Genomic DNA, 23,419 nt, shown 5'->3' on the forward strand with positions numbered 1-23,419 from the left:
GTCATATTGTAAAAAGAGACTGATAAATGAACTAATTGAATGGCAAAATTATGTACGATATTAAATGTTATAATTGTTGTAAATGTTATATTTAAATAATAAAATTTTTTAAAAAGTTAAAAGAAGTTTCTGACAAATTTTAACAGGAATAGGGAGACATTGAAGGGATGACAACAGGAGGGTGACATGGTTGAAGCATCAGGCAGAGAAGATAATTTGGCAGCAGTATATTGCACAGAGGTTAAGGGAGAAAGATGAAAAAGGGGAAGCCCAGGCAACAAGAGGTTACAGTAGTCCAGGTGAGAGATGATGATGATGGCATGAACCAGCATCTTGGCAGTAGATGTTGAAAGAAAAGGTGGGATTTATTGAATAAACAGTGGACCATCTGAGAGAACATCCTCATTGTTTTTTGCTTTTCAACATACTTTCCAGTACTCATTCATAGGGTCACCATAAGTTGAAGCCAGTTTTAGAGTAGCTAACAACATGCTGAGACCAATACATATCCCAAGATTCATGCTGTCTAATTTCAGAAGGAAAGCTTTCTCTGTATGTTGCCTATTGAAGTCTGGCTTCAGGCACATGCCTATGACTGTGCTGATCTGTTCACAAGGTTGTATACAGGTCCTTGGGAGAGATCTTAATAGAGACCTGCAGCAGAGAAGGAGACTCTGCTGCAAGCCTTAGGTAGAACCCACTCTCTCCCTGCTTTCTTAAGAGGAACTACATAGTTAATTCACAGTGTCTGAATATAAAATTTTGCCAATCTGAAGGAAAAGGCACATATGATTGTTCAAAGGTAAGAGAAAGACGCTCTATACATGGTCAAAAACACGGTTGTTTTTTCACATGTCCCTTGACAAAGAAAATAAAATCAGAGGCTAAAATCGAATAGTTGCTGCAGGATTTCTACAGCAGTCATTATTATTATTATTATTATTAACCTTTATTTATAAAGCGCTGTAAATTTACATTTATAATAAATGGAGATAACTGTATATAACTGTATTAGAGATATTTTAAACAACCACTGTTTTTATTGAACATCTTTCATGCAAAGCAAAATACCACCAAACAAAGCATTTCTAGCAGGACATTGTAAGACGTACTAGCAACATAAACTGCTGTGAAGTAAATGTAAGGACTCAATCACAATGTGCCTGCTGTCCCACCACAGTTGCACTAGTTTAGTAACAGAAGCATACCGATTTTGCATCAATCTTTATCACATGTGTTCTGCATTAGGGCTTTAGTGCTGCTTTGGTGATCCATGGCCAGGCAATCTGATTTCTGCACTGCCATCATAATGCCCCCTTCTGACCTCTGCATGCCTTCTGTGCCCACCAAAAAAAAAAAAGAAAGAAAGAAAGAAAGAAAGAAAGAAAGGAGAGTCTCTCCTTGTGAGAAGACTGTAATGTCTTTTGTTGGCTGGCAAGGGGGCAGGGGGGAAATAAAAGAAAGTACATATATATAAAAATCTCAACAACAGCCTGCAATTGAAAAATGAAGGGGGGGGGGAGAAAAAGAGACACTGACACCCCAATACTGGAATTGCCTATCACACCTGAGAACTAATGCTACAGCAGCATGTGTGACTGTTGTATGCCTTCAAGTCATTTCCAATTTATGGCAATCCTAAGGCCGTATCCTATCATGGTGTTTTCCTGGCAAGATTTGTTCAAAGGAGGTGACACAGCAGCACACACCATTCATTTTTCTAATGGAGGGGGTTCCGGACCCCAAGAACCCCCCCCCCCCTTGTCTACATCCCTATATGTTGTTTTATTACCTTGTTTTATCTGGAAAAGGCAGGCAGCCTACCTTTCAACACTGAAAGGAAAAAAAGGTAACTAAATCTGAAGAAATCACATGCATTTATACAGAGTGGCCTCCATAGAGCTCTCCTCTTTTGGGGGAAATGTTTGCGTGTGCGCACTTTGCCTCAGTGTTGTTGCTCCCTTTCTGAACATGGTGACTAGATGTCCTCCTTTTCCAGGACTTGTCCTCCATTTCATCCTCCTCACCAGGAGGAATTCCAAAAGATCCTTCCTTTGGAGCCTGACGAAGCCAGAATTTCTATGTTTTCTGGTGGTTTTAACATTTCCTTTGGTCAGGTCCTCCAATTTTCCTTGCAACGTCCTCCATTTTGCAGTGCCTTCTCCTCCTGGGCAGTGAGGAGTACATCTCTAGTCACCCTGCTTTGTGTGGCTCTTGGCCTTGGCTCAACAGGTCCAAAACACACTGCAGAAATAATCCAGTTTGAAACCGCTTTAACTGCCTTGGCTCACTGCTAGAGAATCCTGGGAATTGTAGTTTGTTGAGCTCTCTGACAGAGAAGTCTAAATGTCCCACAAAACTACAATTCCCAAAACTTCCTAGCATTGAGCCAGGGCAGTTAAAGCAGTCTCAAAGCAGCTTACTTGTGGGAGCGCCTTCTCCCATACAATCCTTCCCACACAACCAGGTCCTCTGGGATGAATTTAATGTAGCCAAGAAAAACCAGGTTGGCTGCGGTTACCCAGAGCACCTTTTCACTTGCCGCTCCTAAATTACGGAATGGCCTGCCAGAGGAGATCCCTCCTATGACCACTCTTGAGTTGCTTTTAAAAAGGCTATCAAGGTGGATCTCTTCCGGCAGGCCTTCCCAGACTGACCTCCCATTACAGGGATGGGGACTGCCCTGCGACTGCCCTGACTGGCTCTCTCCAATCTTGACGAGTTTAATTTTAACTTACATTTTAGTGTTGTTGTTTTAGGGTAAGGGATAAGGGGATATGTACTTTTAGTCATGTTTGACATTGTAATTTATTTAGGTTTTTCATTGTAACCCGCCTTGTAACCCACCTCTCCTTATGGAAAGGCAGGATATAAATAAATCTATGATGATGATGATGATGATGAAACACACACTGCAGAAATAATCCAGTCTGAGACCATTTAAACTGCCCTGCCTCAGCGCTGGAGAATCCTGGGGACTGTAGTGTTTGTGAACCATTGAGCCTTCTCTGCGAGAGAGAGAGAGAGAGAGAGAGAGAGAGCTCTGGAGTCACAACAACAACAAACTACACTTCCCAGGGTTCCCTAGCACCAAAGTCAGGGCAGTCAAAGCGGTCTCAAAGGTGGATTATTCCTGCAGAGAGAGTGTGTGTGTGTGTGTGTGAGTGAGCGCGCGCCCTGCCAAAGCTCCTCTCAGGCTGCGGGCGCGCGCACCCACCCACCCACAGATGTCCATAGCCACACATCCACATCCACCCAGGAGTAGCAGCTACTCCTCCTCTTGCTGCTGCCACCGCCAACATCACCACTCCAGGCATCCTCCTCCTCCTCCTCCTCCTCCTCGCTCTCCATCCCATGCAAGCGCAAGGGGATTACACTGGAGCCCGAGAGGAGCTCTGCCCTCCTGCGAATCTCAGGCGCTGCTTGCCTGGCCTCAGCCCCGATCCTCGGGAGGAGGAGGAGGAGGAGATGCTCAGGGCTCCAGAGCAAGGCTAAGGGGCTCCTCCTCCTCTTCTTCTTCTCCTTCTTCCTCCTCTGGGAGGGTCGCCAGGGAGGCCAAGGAGGGCACCTGAGAAGAAGCAGCAGCAGCAGCAGGAGGAGGAGGAGGAGGAGGAGGCAGCCGAGGGGGATTCCGGGATGCCTTTGTGCTTCCCGCTCCGCCTGGGTTTATGCTGAAGGAAGAAGGGGCTTTCCGAGGAAGGTAAGCGGCGCCGGAGGAGGAGGAGGAGGAGGAGGAGGAGAGGCGGGGGAGACAGCCAAGGCTGAGGGGAAGAAGGGGGCGTCCCCACTGGCTCCCCTTTTACCTACAGAGGGGTTGCGCTCTCTCACACACATGTATATGTGTGTATGTGTACACACACACACACACACACTCATATATATACATACACACAATAAACATATATACATACAGATACAAACACTATATATATATATACACACACACACACACACACACATACATACACACAAACAAATATGAGACCGCAACTCTCTTCGACACACACACACACACATATATGCATACATATATGCACTTATACATTTAAATGTCTGTGTGTATCTATATACACACATATATACACGTCAAAGGGGAGTTGCGCTTTCATGCACATATAAATACACACACACACATATGAGTGCAACTCTCAACATATACAGACATTATATATATCTGTGTGTGTGTGTATGGATATGTATGTCAAGGAGAGTTGCACTCTATCACACACACATACATACACATATATACACAACTCTCAATGTATATATATATGTGTGTGTGTCTGTGTATCTATATATATATACACAGAGACAGATATATTCCGAGTAGAGTTGTGTGTATATATACGTGTGTGTGTTTGAGAGAACAACTCATCATACATATACACACAATATATATATGTGTGTGTGTGTGCACGCGCACAGAGATATATGAGAGTGTAACTCTCCTCAACATATATATACACACACATATACACACAACTCTCCGCGATGTATGTGTGTGTATGCATATATATATAGATACACACACAGAGAGAGATTTATATGCATGTGTGTGGTATACACACACACACATATATATATATACGTCGAGGAGAGTTGTGTATATATGTGTATGTGTGTGTGAGAGAGAGAGTGCAACTCATATATGCTCTCATATATATGTATACACACACACATAATATGTAATTTGTGTATGTGTTGAGAGTTGTGCTTATATGTGTGTGCATATATATATATATATGTATGTACACACACATACATAAACACAAACATACACATATACACATGTGTGTCTGTGTGTACATAGATGAGAGGTACGCGCTGTCATATATATATGGGCTGTCTCTCTCTCTTTCTCTGTCACACACACATAAACCAAGGCTGGACCTGACCTCTGGCTCCAGGGGAACCCTTTGAGGGTGAGGAGGTGCCTTGGGCTATTGAAAAGCAAAGGGGGGATGAGGAGGGTCTTTCTCTGCCCTCAGCCCTCCCTCTGTCACTTGCTGAATGGGTAGAAAAGGTGGTTGTATTCCCCCTTCTGTGATTTGGGGGCGGGGAAGGAGGTTTCCACAGCAGAGCCCTGGTTTTGTGAATAAGCACATGCCTCTTGAATGACTGCTAGGTGGAGGGATGAGCGGGAAGGAACCAGGCACTCTGGAACAAATGGAAACATGCCTATTTATTCTGCTTTTCCAGGTGGCCAAAAAGGAAAAGCTTAGCAGCCCCCCCCCCCCCTTCTTTTTGCCAGCTATATATGTTCTTTTTTAAAAAAGGCGCTTGGACTTTCTTCCACCTAGGGACTGGATCTGAGTAATCTGATGCTAGAAGAAGCGTGAATCCAGTGCACCTTGCCTTTCTTCCCTCCCACCTGTCTTTTTGAGCTCAGATGCCTCTTTTGTACTGGAAAGAACTCATCCAAAACAGTGATTAGAAGAGTTGTAATTGTACCTTCATGCGTGAGATGCATTTACACCCTGAGATGAGTTAGTTTTACGGCTGTGCAGGGTTTTTATTTTTAAAGGGATTTAGAGCATGCTTTGCTTTTACAGCTGTGCGGTGGAGCATCTTTGATACCAATACATCCAAGGAACCAAGTGGATCGGGGCATTTCAAGGCACAGCTGGAGAAAGTTATGTTTAGACTACAAGTTCCAGAATCCCCAGTCTGCATGCCCTTGGGGCACTATAATACAAAAAGTAACTTTTCCAAGCTCTGCATTTCAATGCTGGGAACAACTAAGTCCATGTATGCAGCTTATGTAGATACTGTCCATATTTATAGTACTTCTTGGACTTCATTCAAATCAAGTTACATAATGATTAAGATAAAAATAAGCAGTGTATTTACAGTTTCTTCAACATTTTAACTTGCCACCCAAACTCCAGCTGTCGCATCGATGCTGAAATGAATGAATAATTGCTGTTTGCTCATTCTTCCCCACCTCTAAAGGCAGCATTAGACATTTGTCAAGAGGCAGTACAGTCACTTTGCAAACAAACAGCCGTCATGCCCTGATCACTAAGCGAAACAGATTTCAGTCAATAATCTTATCCTGTAATGCCGAAAAGCTGCCAGGGTCGGTTTAGAAGGAGGAGAATAGCAGCAAAGCCGGGGAGGCTTCAGAAGGGTGAGACCTGCTGGGTTCTCAAGAGAGCTTTGCTTCTAAAACAGGCAGACCTTTTTTTTTATTCAGGTTTGCCAGTCTTCTCAGAGCTCCAACCAAGGTTCACGCAAGATAGTGGGCAAGGTGTGCTGAGGTTCTGGATTTATTTTACTTATTTATTTTGTTAAAAGCCAGGCCCAGTCTAGTTTCTCCTGGAAGCAATTTGATTGTTGCTAACTTAAGCAACTTCAGTGTCTGGAAAAGAATCAGAGTTCGGAGAAGTTATTTCTTGAACTGTAACTCCCAGAATCACACGGCCAGCATAGCTTGTCCCATGCTGGGTAGAAGATCCAAAGAGCTGTAGTTTTTTTTTTTTTAATAAAGGGACTTTCTCAAACTTTGGGAAATGTTTTGATCACAAGAATGAGTTCGAACCTAAAATTATTTGCCCCCCCCCCAAAAGAAAATCTGTTCAGATTTGATTGTTGTTATTGTCGAATGAATGTTCAGACTGCTGGCACTTCCATCTCTTTCATAACCACTAAAACATCTTGTCATCCACTTCAGGAGGAGAAGGGTGCTGTGTATAGGATATTTGTATTTCTAAACAGCTCTCCATTAGCTTCAGCACTTTAAACATCTTTGATGCCTGTGCATGCATTTATTTATGTCTGCACTATTGCTACAACTTTAATTGACATCTTGCCGCTTGGCATTCAACAGTGTGAAGGAAGAAGTAGATTTAAAGAAAGATCTTCTATGGTTTGCTTGTAACTATGCTACAGTTTATGTTACATGGTTTATTACTTAATCTTCAGCATTCTCACTTTTTTTGCTAGTATGCATTCATCTCTAGTGCATGTAAAGTTTGTAATTCTTTTGTAAAACTTCTTCATCAGGAGATCATCAGTACTCTTCTTTGTGTTTCTTTCATTGGACTACTTTAAAGCTGACAGGTGGCAGTGATACAGCTGACAGTTTAAAATTCATATATTTTCACATAGGAAAGAAGTTATCATATCTCAAAAATAGAGAAGTGTTTCAAATATTATAATTGACCACTGCAGATATTATAGAAGCCAGAGTTTTATGTGTAAGTATTCTTTACAACCAATGCACTGAAGGAGCTTTACATTTGGGAGTTTAATGTTTTAATTTCTCAGTATCACTGCTGATATATGTAGATATGACAGTTGCATGCTCTTGTTCTCTCTCTTATACAGTTGGCCCTTCTTATACATGGATTTTTTATACATGGATTCAAGCATCCACGGTTTGAAAATGTTCCAAAAAAGTATAAATTTTAAATATCAAATCTTGATTTTCCATTTTTTATAAGGGACACCCTTTTGCTATGTCATTATATTTAAATGGGACTTGAGCATCCATGGATTTTGTTATCCATGAAGGCTCTTGGAACCAAACCCCAGCATATTGCAAGGGTCCACTGTACACAGACATATACATTTGTGTGAATATTTTCAATACATACTGGCACTTCTATAAGTGATAAATTCTGGTTATAGGTATTTACTGATAGTTTTAAATATGTTGTTTACATCTCTGGTGTTTTAATTTGGGATCTGTTCCAGAAAATCAGATCTATACCTTTCATGTCAAAACTTACTTTTCCCTTGACTGTAACAGTCACAGTGTTTTAAGTGATTAATTTCTTTGAAATTATTGCCATGATTTCAATTTAATGCTATTTAATGCTGAGTAGAAACGGAAAAGCTTTCCCCACCCTTTTAAATCCCCCCTTTTTTGCTATTTTATGATCTCATTAGGTAGTTGTGGGTATGAATATGATATAGTTTTATGATAGCAGGGACATTTTAACCTTCTGGAACACAATCCCATTACATATTTAAGAGTCAAAAGACTGGTAAAAGTCACTTGTACAGACCAGACCTACTTCCTCTACCTGACACGTATTCTCAAAGTATGATAGTAGAGCAAGGCTATACACATTTGTGAAAAGGTCATTAACTGTATGGCAGCAACATGCATAGGATTCTTAGGAGCTACACAAATAAACTGTGTGCTGAGGACATAAACCTTTAGAGACCTATACCATTACCAAAACTCTGTATCATTTTAACAGAAGCAGAAACTTTTCTTGGTATCTAGAGCCCTTTCCTGATCTGAGGCCCTAAGTTGCAGTTTATTTAATGTGCACCTGAATTCAGCACTAGCAATGGAATAATCTGGGGCACCATGTAAATGGAATTGCCTTTGAGCATCTCCTTTCCATGGGGCGTGCTTTGGTTCTTTACAATATACGACTTCCAAGCTGAATTTAAAATGGCACACTGCAAGATAGTTTTGACTTGTAAATCTGGCATTGAAGTGGTAGGATCAAAAAAGTGTTCTGCCTTATTATGCAGCTTAAAGGTTGGAACCTTTGCAGAAACTTTGTTCAAAGTAAGTATGTAGGACAAACAGATACTGGTTGGAAAAAATGAGTTGAGGTGGGGAAGGAATAGGACATGAGCAGTAGTGATAAAATGCTGTAGCCCATGTGGACTGTACCACTTTCAACTAGAGAGAAAGATTACCAGTCCCAGGCATATTTACTCAGCACTAAATGTCAGTATGTTCACTGGAGTTTTGTTAGAATGTTGGCATTCATATTACATATTACATTTTAAAAACCCCAAGGAAATAAAACGGTTCTAAAATATGAAAAATTAGTCTTTTAGAGAGAATGCTAACACAGAAGCCCTTGTCCTAAAGTACGGGAATTGTAGTCCAACAAAGTATCTTTTCCTAGCTTCTGTTTAATGTCATCTTTTGTGGTTTGACATAGCACAATCCACTAGCACACAGATCACTATAGGTTGGGTTGTATCACTGAAGCAGGGATGGACAACTTGCAGCCTTCCAGTTGTTGGACTGCAACTCCCATTATCCCTTACCATTTACTATTCTGGCCTGGGCGGGTGGGAGTTGCAGTCCAGGAACATCTGAAAGTCACCATCCCAACCTCTCCAGTTGTACTGTACATTCAATGAATTGCCATTTCAATTACCATGTTTGATTATTATTATAAGGATTAGTCTTGTATTGTACTTTGCAGGATCCCTTTTACACTAAACAATTATATTATTATGATTCTACTTCAACTGTTATTTCTATATCCTGTGTAATCATAAAATTTGTAGTTTGGTGAGACACTAAAACTCTTTGACTGAGGATTCTAAATACTCTTCCCTAAACAAATAAACTCATTCAAGATGTGATGCTGAAGAGAATGCTGATGATACTGTAGACTGCCAAAAAGACAAATGGATCCTTTTTCAGGATAAGAGGGCCTGGAGATGTCTCATCCCCAGGGTCACAATGAGTTGGGGCTGACTGAAGAGCAGTTAAGAAACCAATGCCCTCCCCCTTGCCCCATGAAAATCCCAGGATTCCATAAAATGGAACTATGGCAGTTAAAATGGAATCATAGTGCTATAATTATGTAGCATAGATGGGGTTCAGTATGCAAAGGTCACAACTGAACTGAAGCTGTGCACTTTAAAGCCCCATCAGTTTCAGTGAGAGAGTTAAACGTGTATATAAAACTATCTCACTGAAACTGATTAAACTTAAAAGGGCTTAATCTGGGAGATGTCCAAAATATATTATGGTGTTTCCCTAATTTATTCTAAAAGAAACACAGCACTACAAAAATATACTTTGTAATGGTTTGGATCCAAAGCTCTAGTGTGGATGGCATCACAGGTATGCTGAGAATCCACTGTCTGTTTGCTGCCTGCCTGCAGCTCCCTGTTCTGCCCTGCATGCTGTTCCAGAGGATTTCCCATTGCAATGGGAAGGTGTACAAGCAATGCAGTCAAGGAAGTCAGCTTAGAAAAGTTACTTTTTTAAAATCATAGTTCCAAGACTCTTCTAGTGAACATGGAGATTTGAGGACTTCCAGCCCACAGAAAGAAATTTTCCATGCTTAGAGTAAGTGACTGTTTCCCGTAACAGCTTTTGCCTCATGCAAGGATAATCTCTGAATCCAGAACAACATAAAACCGACTGTCCTAAGGGTCCTATGACACTATATGATTACTGTATAGCACTATGATTCCACTTAAGTTACCATGACAATATCTCATGGGATCCTAGGGTTTGTGGTTTGGTGAGACACAGAAGTTCTTAGGATGAGAACGCTAAATAGCTCTGCCTATATTGTAAATCCCTAATTCTTTAGGATGGAACCAGAGCAGTTAAAGTAGACTCATAGCCTTATAATTGTGTAGTGTGAACAGTCCCAAAGATTCCTATCCATGGGTTGCCTATTCAACCATTTGTTCATGTTGGGTCTTCAAAGTGAAAACTAGTACTTTTACTGTACTACGCTGATCTCAGTGAATTGAAAAGGAAGACTTATTTATTTGTGATTTAATATTATTACATACTAATATTCAATTTTGTGGTACAGTGACTCAGATTTTTCAGGTGGATGTAGGAAACACAAGTTTTTGCTTGGCTACAGAACTTCATGGTTGGACTTAAAATAGTTGATTATTCTTTAACCTACTATACTATGTACCGGTAAGCATTTCAATAGGGTTCTAAGTATTTTTAAAGTGTTAGACATTAAAGAAGTCTTGATCATTAATACTGGTTTGTGAGAGAGTGAATAAAGCACTAAACCTAACGCTAATCCTGGGTTTCATTTATTTTACACAGTATTGTACTTTGCTGCCACATTAACTGTCTTGACTCCACCCTGTGGAATTTAGGGATATGTAGTTTTTTTGAAACTACATATCCTCTTCTAAAAAAACGATAGTGTGTTATCATACTACAAACCCCAGCCATGGTATTTAATATGGTATTAAAGTGCTATTATGAAAAAGACCAGGTTTATCACATTGTGTTCATGGTTTAGTCCCTCTACTGACAAGCAGATATTTGTGTGTGTGTGTGTGTGTGTGTGTGTGCGTGCATACGTGTGCACATGTGTGTACATGCATGTTCCTTCAAGCTGTTCATTGATTTATGGTGACTCCTTGAATTTCATAGGATTTTCTTAGGCAAGAAATGCTCAGAGGTGGTTTTTCTAGTTTTTTCCCCTCTGAGATATAGCCTACAGCACCTGGTATTTGTTAGTGGTCTCTCATTCAAGGTTGATCCTGCTTAGCTTCCAAGATCACATGAGATCTAGTGCCTTTTGGGTATATAGGCTCTATAGCAGATATTGAGCAGATGCCTATTTCTCATTGCTAAATCTCTGTGATTAAAAAATGCTGGCTATACAGTTGCTACTGCACTTACTGCTTGCCACGCAACTGCTACAGGCACCTGTGCCATCCCATGGGGAAAAAAGATAACCCTGAAATACAGTATTCATGGTGGACCCCCACAGCGATAAATTGTACACTTCTCGTCTAATCTGCCAAACTGTTTCCATTACATTCCACCTCCGTTCCTTCTACCTCAGCTCCCCCTTCATGCCAGACCCTTCAAGACCTGCAATGGTTAAACAGAATCCCCATTTCAGATAAAGTGTGTATCTAAATTCCAGGTAATGGGAGATGCTGCTGCCCTTCTTTAAGAAGCAGCATTTAGCTGATCTATGTTCACATCAGATGAAGACAAACTACTCATTCCAGATCAGAAATAAAATGAGATTCTGCAGCCCAAACTCACTACTTTGACCACATATTTGCTGCTCTTGCTACATTTGCTGCTGTTTTACAAAAGGAAAGTGATTGAGACTAACCAACAAGTGACTTGCTCTCTGGTCCATTGCCAAGGGCCTTCAGATATTTGGGTACCAGGGGCACAGCCTTTAAAATGGTGGTCCCACTTTCCTGAAATGTTCTCCCCAAAGAAGTATGCCTGCCCTTGTTTCTGCCTTTATGTAAAACCTTTGTTTCTGCAAATTGGGATTTGGTGAAGTGTTACGCATCTTGATTGCTAGGTGCTTTAATCTGGTTTTCTGAATTGTTTTAACTGTTTTTGAAATTATCATTTGCTACTTAATTTTTTTTAATCTACCTTTGTGAGGTTTTTGTTACCCTGAAAGGCAGAATAAATACTGTATATATGCCATCATACCAGACAATATACCAAAACAACATGACTAAAATATTAAAAAAAAAAAAAAAAGTAGACTGGAACTGTGCTTTCTGTGAAGGAGGATAGCCCCTTCTTTTCCATACCAGCATCTTTGTTATCACCTACTTCCCCAAAAAGAAGTTTTATACAAGACAGCTGGCACCCATACTGTACCAATAACTAATAGGCACTTTGAGATGTGGTTGGTTCTCATCAGGGCTGAAAAATTCCAGGTATGGGGAAACATTGCACAACAGTCAGAACTTGGGGAAGTCCTTTAAAAAAAACCTCTCTGGCTTCTGGAAATTGGCGGTTGTTATCCAAGAACGAAATTATCCTAAGATCTGTCCAGGGTGCCAATCTGGTTTCCTGAACCCTCATTGACTTGAAATGCCTTCATGTATCATCATCTGATTTGTTCCTGAGGCAGATGTCCCTCCAAAGATCACAATGCCCAAACTATCACTTGCTGCACTACAGTGATACTTGCCTCATATTGACTTTCTCTGCTCCTGGCCTCTCCCAAACCACATATTTCCCACAGTTTCAGAGTATTCTCACAAAGCAGTGTTGCATAAATGACTCCTGGACATGTTGTGTATAGCATAAGTGGCAATCATCCAGATGTTGTTGGTCTGCAACTTCCAGCATTCCTCACCACTAGCTATGTTGAATAGGGGTGTTAGCTGTTGCAGTCCAACAAATGAAGGGCTGCCTCATTCCCACCCTGTCATATAGATTGACTAAGTGAGAAAAAGGACAGGGCTCCTGCATCTTTCAATAGTTGTGTAAAAGAGAGAATTTCAATTGGCATACTTTGCATAACAAACTACACCTGTTGAAATGCCCTCTTCTACACAAATGTGAAATGGAGAAATATTAAAAGCCCAATGCTCTTTTTCATGTGGCTGCCCTAAATTTGCATAAATAAACTGGAAAAGATTGCCATACAAGTGTAGGGATGGATAGCTTATTTATTTGTTTGTTTATTGTATTTATACCCCGCCCTTCAGTCCTAAAGGTTATCAGAGCGGCTTACAATTATTATTTTTAATTAGATGGTTCCCTGCCTTCAGGCTTACAATCTAAAAGACACGACACAAAAGAAGAAATGGTGGTGGGAAAGGGGATGAGGTCCAGTGGTTCTTCTCTCCCTCTGATGCCTGGACCAAGGCAGATGGACTGGAGGGAGGGCTCTTAGCCCTGATGGAGCTGGGCCTGCCTGTTCACTCCCTCACAGGCCGAAGGATGACAGTTATCATGGAGGGAGGGCTTAGATGACTTTAAATCAGGAGTCAGCAACAATGGTGTGTGTGTGTGTGTGTGTGTGTGTGTGTGTGTGTGTGTGTGTGTAAGGTCAATTTGCTGCCCCTGGTATCCTTCAGGTACCACCATAATGCCAAAAACTAGGGGTGATGGGGCAGAAGTGGTGATAAGGCTTTGAAATACTGCCTTTTAAAAATGATTGCTGTAATCTAATTATAAGATGAATTGCTATTTCTGGAGACTTCGCAGAGTGGCAAATTATTCTGTTTCAACAGAAGAAGGGTGGTCTGGGGAGTCTAAGGCCACTTCTGCTTCAGATGCTTTGGATTAGACCAATCCATAAAGAAAAGGACTCTCAGCAGGCTAGTTAATAGAAATTCAAAGTCTCTCTCTCTCTGTCTCTCTCTGTCTCTCTCTCTCTCTCTCTCCCTCCCCTCCCCTCCCCTCCCCTCCGCTCCCCCCTCTCTCGCCCCTTGTGTGTGTGTGTGTGTGTGCGCCTGTCTGTTTCTGTGTCTGTCTGAAATAAAAGATGGTAGGTACAAATCACAGGAAAAGGCCTCACTTTCATGCCCATCTGGCTGGAATCAGAATGCTGGATTAGATTAACCTTGGTCTGACCCAGCAGGGATCTTCTTATCTTCTAATATAAGAAACAAACCCTGAATTACCACTCCTGTGCCCCAGATATGCTGAAAATATTTTCTCTCTTTCCCAGGTCATAGTCTGAGGATAAAGAAATACACCCATGTTGTCAAAGCTAAGCAGGGCTGGGCAAGGTAATTTTGTTCTGGTTTTGGTAAGAGTTTGCCAACATTTGTAAGCTTTATCATATTCAAGATGTGAAGACACTTGCTGCCAAAATATAGTTATGGTCCACTGACTGTGGGGTTCATATTTATTTAGTGAATTTATTTCCCGCCTTTCTTCCAAGATGGGATAAAGGCACAATGGTTTTCAATCCAGAAAGGTAATTTTGCCAATCTCTGCAGTTCTCTACATGAGCCTCCTAAATTAACTACTTGCCTTGTCTTTTGCACATTCACTTACATTCTGTCCCCAAATATTACATATTTCATGGAAACTGGAGGTGAGGTATGTTGAATGAAAGGGCATTTTGCACAAACTATAAACAAGCCATGCCTCAGAAGTGTGCAGGGAAGGCCTGTAACTGACATTGTCTTCTTAGAAATGTCATAGCAAGCCTTAACCACCAGAAATCCCAGGGCAACTGCCTTGAAGATGTAAAGACAAGGATGCTGTCATGGTGAGAAAGATAGAGGGAGCCCATACTTCATAGTGATACTCCTAAAATATCTTCCTCACTCCTAACCCCAGCCATTTAAATTTACCCAAATTGTGCAGAGCATGCAAAGACCTATAGCTAGTGTTTATTCCTTTCTTACCTTGCAATATGTATCACCTGAACACTTTCCCTTTTTGCCATTGGTTGTAGTACTACCTACAGGGGACACAAGGTCAAAATGCAGAATTTTGGTAGAAAGGGAACCTCTGTTGCCTTGAGCCCCCAAATGCTGATATGATTCTACCATGGTCTCATTCACAAGTACATATCTCCATCTGTTGCAAATAGCTGGCAAACTATTCAGCGTTCATTTTTCCTTCCAGTATCAGAGCCAGAACCTAGAACCTCAGTAAATTACAAATACTATTTGCAAAATAAATTCTAATGATCCCCATTTCTCCTTGGGTTTGTAGTCACGGATCAAATGAAACGGTCTCACTTCATTTTTACTGCTGGCAGTCCAGACAACCTACAGAAGGATTTGGGGCCAAATCCATGTCTTTTCAGCACCTCAGGGCTTTAATCCAGAGGGGGAAATGTGACAATTTACTCTGGATTTGAGTGGAAAAATCTGAATATTCATTGGGAGGGGAAAACTGTGCTCTATAGTGATGTCAACGTGGGGCTGAAGGAATGTATGGTGGTCTGGACTGGTTGCATCCAGCAAGCCTGGTGTGTGTGTCATCATGTTTTTCTACTTCTGTGTATGTTCAGCTATGAAAACAGTGGTGTGGGGTCAGATCGGGCTCTCACCCCCCATGTTGTTTTTGTTTTTACGCTTTTCACACTTCCCCCTCCCACTTTGATCCTTCCCTCACAATCAGCATTGTGTCATATTTGTTTTCATTTCAGAGTGTAATATTTCTCTCACCAACCATTCCCTTGCTTGTGCAGATATCTTCAATGTGTATATGAGAGGAAGGGAGTGTGTGAGATTTTTTCATGATTGGGCAAGTGAATGAATGGGGTGGGGAAAGGGAATGTGTGCACTCCATTCACTGAAATAAAAAAAAAGATGACACAATGCTGATCAGGTATGAGGAGGATCAGATGAGGCAGAGTGTAAACAGTAACACAAATGTGAAAGTTAGGTTGGGGGAAAGAGGAAGGGAAAAGTTGGATCTCAGGGCTGGATATTGCCATAAATAAAAGATAAATAAAATACACATTTATTTTTTTTCTTTCGCTGTCATGTGTGTGTCTACATCTACAATTTCCTCACTCTCCTCTAGAATGGTAAAGGAGGAAAGGGTATTGCAGAGACATCCAGTCAGAGTGCACAGTGGTTGTTACATTGACAAACAAAATGGTTATTGGCTGCTAGGCTGATGTATGCTGGAAAGGGGGGAAACAGTGGGTTTGTTGGGGAAATGTGTGTCTGGTTGTGCCGATGTTGTTTTGAAGTGCTTAGAGTGCCTGGACTTAGAGGGGTTGCAGAAAAATGCAAGGTGAAGCCTATTTATTTTATTTTATTTCAAGGATTTATAGCCTGCCTTTCTCCCACAATGGTCAATTTAGACACTCCCCTTATCTGTGAAACCCTCAGGGGGGACACCACAGGGGAACACTTCTAGGGAAATTGGGGAGCCCAGCTAGGGTGTGTTTAAAGCAGGGAAAATCTGTCCCTTCAGCTCCAATTATTACTTTCACAAATCATGTTCTTTACTCAGCACATCCCCATGCCTCTCTTATCTCTTTATAGATAACTAGGCATCTCCTTTACATTTATTGTGAGAAGGCTGTTGTCCATCCCTTTCCCATGTGAACCACCAGTGAAGCCTAGAACAGTGGGAACAGCAGTGATGATTGATGAACTGGATGTCAGACATGCCTCTGTGCAGTTGCTATCTTCTGCTTTCTCTTCCTAGGAAGAGACAAGCATCTATTCAACAGATGTATCTCTGTGCACCATAAGGATGCAGTGAGAGTAAGGAAGCAGCATCTGTTAGCCTGCTTTCTATCATGTTGCTGTTACATTTCTGTGCAGCAACAGCATCCTTTTTTGAGTTTCAGACAGGACTCTTTTCCAGTAAAACCTCTGATAATTTCAGTGCTGTTTCTATTCTGATCATTAACAAAGAGGGAACCTGTACATACTACCAGGCTTTTATCCTGCAGCAGAGGTCTTCTCCAGGACAGGAATCTGTGTATTACCAACAGGAGCAGGGAAAGGGGTTGTTACTGTGTCACTTTCTCCTACCTCCAGCCATTTACTGCAAGTGTGCTAATCAACTGCTACGATATAGATCGATTGGTAGATCAATGTATTTGGTGTGGAAAGGTGAGACTGAAAGTCACAACCAAAGGAGGTCCCCTGGGAAACAAACCACCAAGTATTGGTGATCAACCAAAATATTCTCAAAATGCCCCCAAACATTCTGTAGGGAACCTGGGGCATTTGCCATATATTTGTTCCCCCGGGCCATTTTAGGACCAGAAGTGCCCTTTTCCAAAAAGCAGGAAGCGACTTCTGGGTCCATTTTTGTTGTTGTTGTTTTTAGAAAAAGGCCTCTGCAGGGCCGAAAATGACCCAGGGACCAAAATATGGCAAAATGCCAGCCATACCTTCTTGATAGGATCGTGGATGAGGGGGTATTTATTTATTTTGTAGGGTGTACGGCAGGCTGTATGTCCCCCAAGGTTTCTTGGAGTAGCCAGTGTGGCCCCCTAGCCTCCAACAGTTGACCTCTTTTGCTTTAGAGCAAGAATGGTGACTCTCTGCCCCGGGGCTAGATTGACCCATGAGAGGATCCCATTCAGGCTGCAAATTTACATTGCTATCTCCTGTCAGTGAGAGAACAGGGAGCTGTTGTGTGGTGCTGTGTTTGCTCCCAGGAAACTGGTGCAATAGAGCTTACTCCTGAGTACACTTTTATAGTATTGACCCATGTGTTATATGGGAATAAATAATAATAATAATAATTGTTGTTGTTGTTGTTGTTGTTGTTGTTGTTGTCGTCGTAGTATTTCTTTGCTGTCACTCTCCAAGGCCCAAGGTGAGGTACAACATAGAATGGGTAAGAAAGGCAGCCGCCCGACTCACTGGGATGGCTGGGTTGCTGTGGGACCAGAGCCGCCTTCTCCTGTGGGCGGGCCTGGGCGCGCCCCAGCATGCCTTGCTGGAGCCCACAGGCCCGCGATTTGCTGGTCAGGAAGGTTGGGAGGGACTCTCACCTCCCACTGGGACTCAGTCTCCCAGCATGCTCAGGAGGTGGTTGCCCCCTCACCTTGGGCTGCCCAGTCCTCCAGGGCACCAATTTGCTGGATGCGCCTGGGAGTGGGGCTCCCTCCTCCCTCGGCCCCTCCCCCTCCTCTTGGGCTATTTAAAGCCACGTGGCATCCACTCTCGGCATCATTTTTTGTTTGGCTCTCCCACCCTCTCTCTCTGGGTCTGGGTTTTCTTGTCACAACTTGGGGCGGCAGCATAGGTCATGGATCTGGTGGGCGTGGTTTCCAGGGCTGCATAGCACTGGATTGGGAGTCCTTTGGGACATGGGAGTGCTGAGGGCATGTGCTGTGGCCATTGCGAGGGCCACATCGTGGCAGCGTCTCCTGGTAACTAGAGGCTTCACTGAGAACATGCAATCGGCTGGTTGCATGTTTGCAATATGGCCTTTTATATAGCCCCTATGTCATCCTGAAGCCTGGCTGTGACCAGGCATTTCAGTTCATCGAACAACCAGAGGGTTGTTCGATGTTCCAGATCCAGACCTCATGCTTTGGGCCAGCCCTACCTTTGTTGCTGTCTGTTTAATAAAGTTGGGGCCTTTTCCTCCATTCTTGGGTTCTTTGTCTTTTTTGGCAGCTCCCCTCCACAGCAGTAGTGTTTGGTTCTGCATGCTTTCCTGTGTTCTTAGCCCTATCTGCTCTTGAAATCTACTCACCCCCACCATGGAGACCCTTCCCAAATTTACATTTGGTCTCAGGCCAAAAAGACGTGCTCTGCGTATGCTTTGCTGAATGTCCTCGAGATTAGGGCTGATGACAGGTTTACTAGAAATGGTGTTGACTTGTTCCTCAGTGCTATTATGATAGCATAACATATCATTCATGGCCTTTGGTTGTGTTTGAGTGCTGAATTGCAACACTGTTATGCCTGTATTAGCCCTCACATCTCAGCCTCCTGGTAAAATGAAATTAATGTTATTTATCATTCATTTTTGTTAGTTACTTCATTTATTTAGTTAGTTTATTAGTTAAAGTAGCAGAAATATCTATTTTAACTAACAAATAATTGTATAGCAATAATAATATGTATTCAGAGAAATATGTTTATGCTAGGGTCTTGGATGTTTATTGTAATGTAGCAATATATTTCTGTATAGCTCTCTGCAGTCTTCAGTATAAGAGGATTGTGATGCAATAGTAATAACAGCACCAGAAGTAGACACAGCAGATGTAGGAGTGGCAGTAATTTGTCACCAATCAAAGTTCAGTGATGTCAGGAGCCGGATGCAGAGATACTAAGCTCAGATCTTACTGTAATCTAACATGTAAAAACTAGAAAACGAGTTTCCTTCTATTCATATTTCTTCTTCTATATTGCTGCTTAATTTTAACAGAGGCTGTATATCTTTGGCAGCTATATGTAAAGCAGAAGTTACACCAGTGCAGTTACTTGTTTGATGAACAGGTACCAGAATCACTACTAGCCAGTGGATTCTGGGATTTTTAGTACAAAAGTGCAAGCTTTGAAGAGACATCTTAAAGATGTTGTCTTATGTCTCATCTAGAATGATGTCTGAAGGGCCATAGAAGTGACTCATCTTTAAAGAAGATTATAGCCAGGAACCCTGACGCACAAGCCCCATAGTTTATCATCACTGTGCATAGAATTTAAAACATGAACAACAATAACAAAACAAACAAGCAAAATCAGGTTCCTGTCCTTAGAAGGTTACATTCTAATCTACTACCATATATACTCTTCTATAAATCTAAAAATTTACACCCAAAAATTGACCCCAAAAACCCAGGTCAACTTATTTAAGAGTTACTATGGTAATGTGATAGCAGCTCTTTCAGATTTCCCCATGTGGTGCCAGTGCAGGAGAGGAGTTTATTTATCTCTGGAGACAAGCAGAAAGAGTCCTGGGTGATTGACTGATATTGCTGTTTGTTTAAGAGTCATTCTCCCCCTGCACTTCTGGCTGAAACAAAAGCTGAACGATGAAGTAAAACGATTCAGTGATAGTTGCTCTTGCCATATGCACACATACACACACTGAAGGAGCCTTCAGATTTTATCCTCGTCCTTTCCACAGGTCATGGCAAAATCCATAATTTTGGCCCCAAAACCTGACTTCGGCTTATACATGAGGTTGACTTATAGCTGAGTATATATGGTCATTCAGTCTTTAGGAATATTAGGCCCCATATATTGTAATTTGTATTTTATATCAGATCATATAAATCAGAAATGTGTCCCATATGCCTAAGAGGGGTGCACTAGAACCAATTTTTGGGAAGGTAGCCCACAGTTGTCAGATGGAGAGACAAATATTGCTAATGAATTCTGACAGGGAACCAGTTAGCCAAGCAACAAAAGATCATTCTGCGGCATTACAAAGCATGACTCAGTGTTGTGACAGCATCTGAAACTAGATTACAGTACATCAAATAAACTAAAAATTCAAAGATGACATAGGAGCCACTACCAAGAGAATGAGAAATACCACAGGAGGAGAGATTGGTCTCAAAATCTATACATTAAAGTGTTGATTACCAGATTGGTGGTATGCCCCTCTGTGGAGGATGGAAAGATCCAGGGGCATGATGAGAGAAAAGGGGAACTGCAGGGGCCAGTGAGGAAAAAGGGGGTGGTTGGGAGGGGGCTTCAGTCAAAGTATTGTTGTCCAAGAAAGACAACCAGTAGCCTGGGCGGGAATGAGAGTTGCTGAAACTTCTTTTCACAGTCCCTTAAAACCACTGCACAGCCTCACTGATAACTTTGTGTGGTAGTGTCTCCCATTCTTTGCCTGCTGTGCCAGCTCACTCCCTTAGCCATGTCTTTTGATAGTAGTGGCTGTGGTGTTAGAGAAACTCACTCAAAGCTTGGGTGCAGGACATCACTTCTGTGGCTTGGAGAAGTAGCATTTGGGGACAGATTGACTGGAGTAAGGAGTGAGAGCATGTGGCAATGGGAGAGAAGCAGTGGCAAAAAGGAGCTTTCAAATTTGGTACCCTGCTTAAGGTCTGTGAGATTTGCTTGGACTTGGCTGGCAAATTGGAGCTGTGCTCTGGGGAAGGAGGGGGAGGAGTCAATTCTTGGATTCTTGGAAAGAGTCCATCTTGGAGCAGCTCCTGTAGCATATGGCCTCTGTAAGCCCCCTAAAGACACACCAGCTGCACCTCCTCCACCCCGATGAAGAAGGACTGAGAGCCCTTCCTCACTGGGAAGAATCTTTTCCCTTTTACCTGGTCACCTGGAGCAGCAACTGAGAGGCCTCTTACTTGTATTGACCTTTGCCACAAGGCTGGCATGCTTGAGAAGTTTCTCTGTCAGTGCTCAGACAACTGCTTGGTTGTTGCTGCCAGGGTGACCAGAAAGGAATGACAACCGAGATTGGTTGCTTTTAATTTGCAGTAGAACAGTAGGCCTAATATCAAGAAATATATGTGGCGGTACTAGGGTTGTTGCCCAAGAGGAAAGGGGGCAGTAGCCTGAAAAGTGCATTAAAGGAAATAGATTTTTTTCCATTGTATATTTGTGTGCATATAGCACACATGAACTGTAAAGTACACATGGATGAAAGAACATTTATAGGAAGTATGTGCTATTCTTTTGGGTTTGTTTTTTCCCATTTTGCAGCCGAAGAAATGGTTTAGGATAGTATGCAGAGATCTCTGTAGTTCACAGTGGTGTGGGCAAACTTCATAATGATCTGCGGTCCACCAGTCAGAAACAGATAAATGAGAGCATGGGATAGCGGTTAGAGAGTTGGTTTGAAGGTTTGGGGGGGCAGGGACAGAGCCAATGGGGGGGTTCTTGGGGTCCGGACCCCCCCTTCCATTAGAAAAATGAATGATGTGTGCTGCTGCGCCGCCGCACCCAAGCCCCATTATAATGGTGGACTTAGTCTGGACCCCCCCTTCCTAAAATCCTAGCTACGTCCCGGGGGGGGGGGGGCAGGTTGAAGTCCTACTGAGCCATGAAACTCAACTTTGTCACTTACATGCCCTCAGGCTGGCTTACCTCATAAAGTTGCTTTGTGGATTAAAAAAATGGGAAGGTGGAAAGGCCTACTATGTATTATAACAGGAAAGACATGATATAAATATAATATTGTTGAACAAAGTGCTTCTGAATGCCTCTGAGCATAGGAATTTGTTCTCACTACATCTCACACATAAATGCTTTCTCAAAAAAAATTAACTTTGTTTTCCTCTAAACCTTTGATTTTCAGAAGCCTGTGTTTGGAGAGGAAAACAATCAGGTTTTTGTTTTTTTTTTAATTGCAATTCATTCAGAGTAAGAAATCCTTATTTAATCCTTAATCCTTAATCCTTATTTAACAAAAAGTTAAAAGAGTTGCAATATATATATTAGAACTACAACCCAAAATGTCTTAGCCAGCATGGGTCATGTTACTGGATAAAATAAAATCTTTTTCTTGCTCAAACCAAAATCATTTTTAAATAAAGTATTATTTAATTATACTGTTTCTGTACTCTGACAAACCTTATCTGTTTTATCACCTGGATAATTTTTTTTAACTTCTTTGAGCTTTAGATGACTTTAAAGAAATTGCAAGGAAACTGCACTTTCATCATAGGACAGTGGCCATGCTTGCTTGTGGGTTTTGGGTGTGCTGACAATCCCAAGCATTGGAAAACAGTGTAAAGGTTTTATAGCACAGTCCTCTCTCTCTCTCTGTCTCTCTCTCTCTCTATATATATACACACACACACACACACACACACACACACACACAACAACTATTTTAACAGGTATTTGTTTGAATTAGGCTGTGTGTGTGCTCACACACAAAATGCATATATACCAGCTTTACACCAGCTTTAATTTGTTTGGGGCAATGATTTCCTGAAGAACTCCTGAAGGCTTAACCCTACACAGAAGAAGAGATCTCGAGGTGTAACCCTACACAGAAGAAGAGACTCACCAGCTTCTCACTTTGGATCATACTACAGACTATCGGACTGTGGGAAAAAATACATAGCACAAATCAGTTAACACTAGTTGCTTTCATGAACTCAGTTTCTAAGTGTGTGGATCTGGTTGCAAACAAATGGTACCTCAATGCAATATCAAAGGTGGCTAATGTCTGCAGCACTGCCACCAGAGAAACATTTAAACATTTTTTAAATCTTTTTTTTTTTTAAAGGATGGCTCACATTTCTTCCCTGTTACTTATGTACTCCTTCTCCAAATTATTTCTCTTCATTTGGAAATGACTTTTTAGTTTGAGAAACAGACACATAGAACAGATTGACGGTGCAAGTTTGACAAATCACACTTTTGACTCAGCTGTCAGTACTGATCTTTCCATCAGGTCTAGTCTCAGGCAGCATATACTGGTCATCAAGAAATGGTACTGTGTTTTTATTATTTATTTTGTGGACTTTTCTATCTGATGGGCTGAAATTACTTGTCTGGCTGTGGGTGGTGTTCATTTTGGGTGAGGACACCATTTGCTGCTTTGGCTCAGGCATCAAAATGT

General features: G+C 41.8%; 1 protein-coding gene across 2 annotated transcripts in view; it reads left to right on the top strand.

The window, feature by feature from the left end:
* Positions 1–3,331: 3,331 nt before the first annotated feature.
* The window catches only part of KCNB2 (potassium voltage-gated channel subfamily B member 2), a 218,469-nt gene continuing 198,381 nt past the window's right edge, over positions 3,332–23,419 (top strand). The window contains exons 1-2 of one of the 2 annotated variants that reach the window (XM_089517453.1): positions 3,332–3,700; positions 14,151–14,211. The gene's annotated coding sequence lies outside the window, so the exon portion shown is untranslated. The remainder of the gene's footprint in view (positions 3,701–14,150; positions 14,212–23,419) is intronic. The other variant, XM_089517452.1, reaches the window with a different exon arrangement.

Source organism: Sceloporus occidentalis, unplaced genomic scaffold, assembly GCF_023333645.1.
Source record: "Sceloporus occidentalis isolate IW3139 unplaced genomic scaffold, rSceOcc1.0.p SCAF_3, whole genome shotgun sequence".
Taxonomy (NCBI): Eukaryota; Metazoa; Chordata; class Lepidosauria; order Squamata; family Phrynosomatidae; genus Sceloporus; species Sceloporus occidentalis.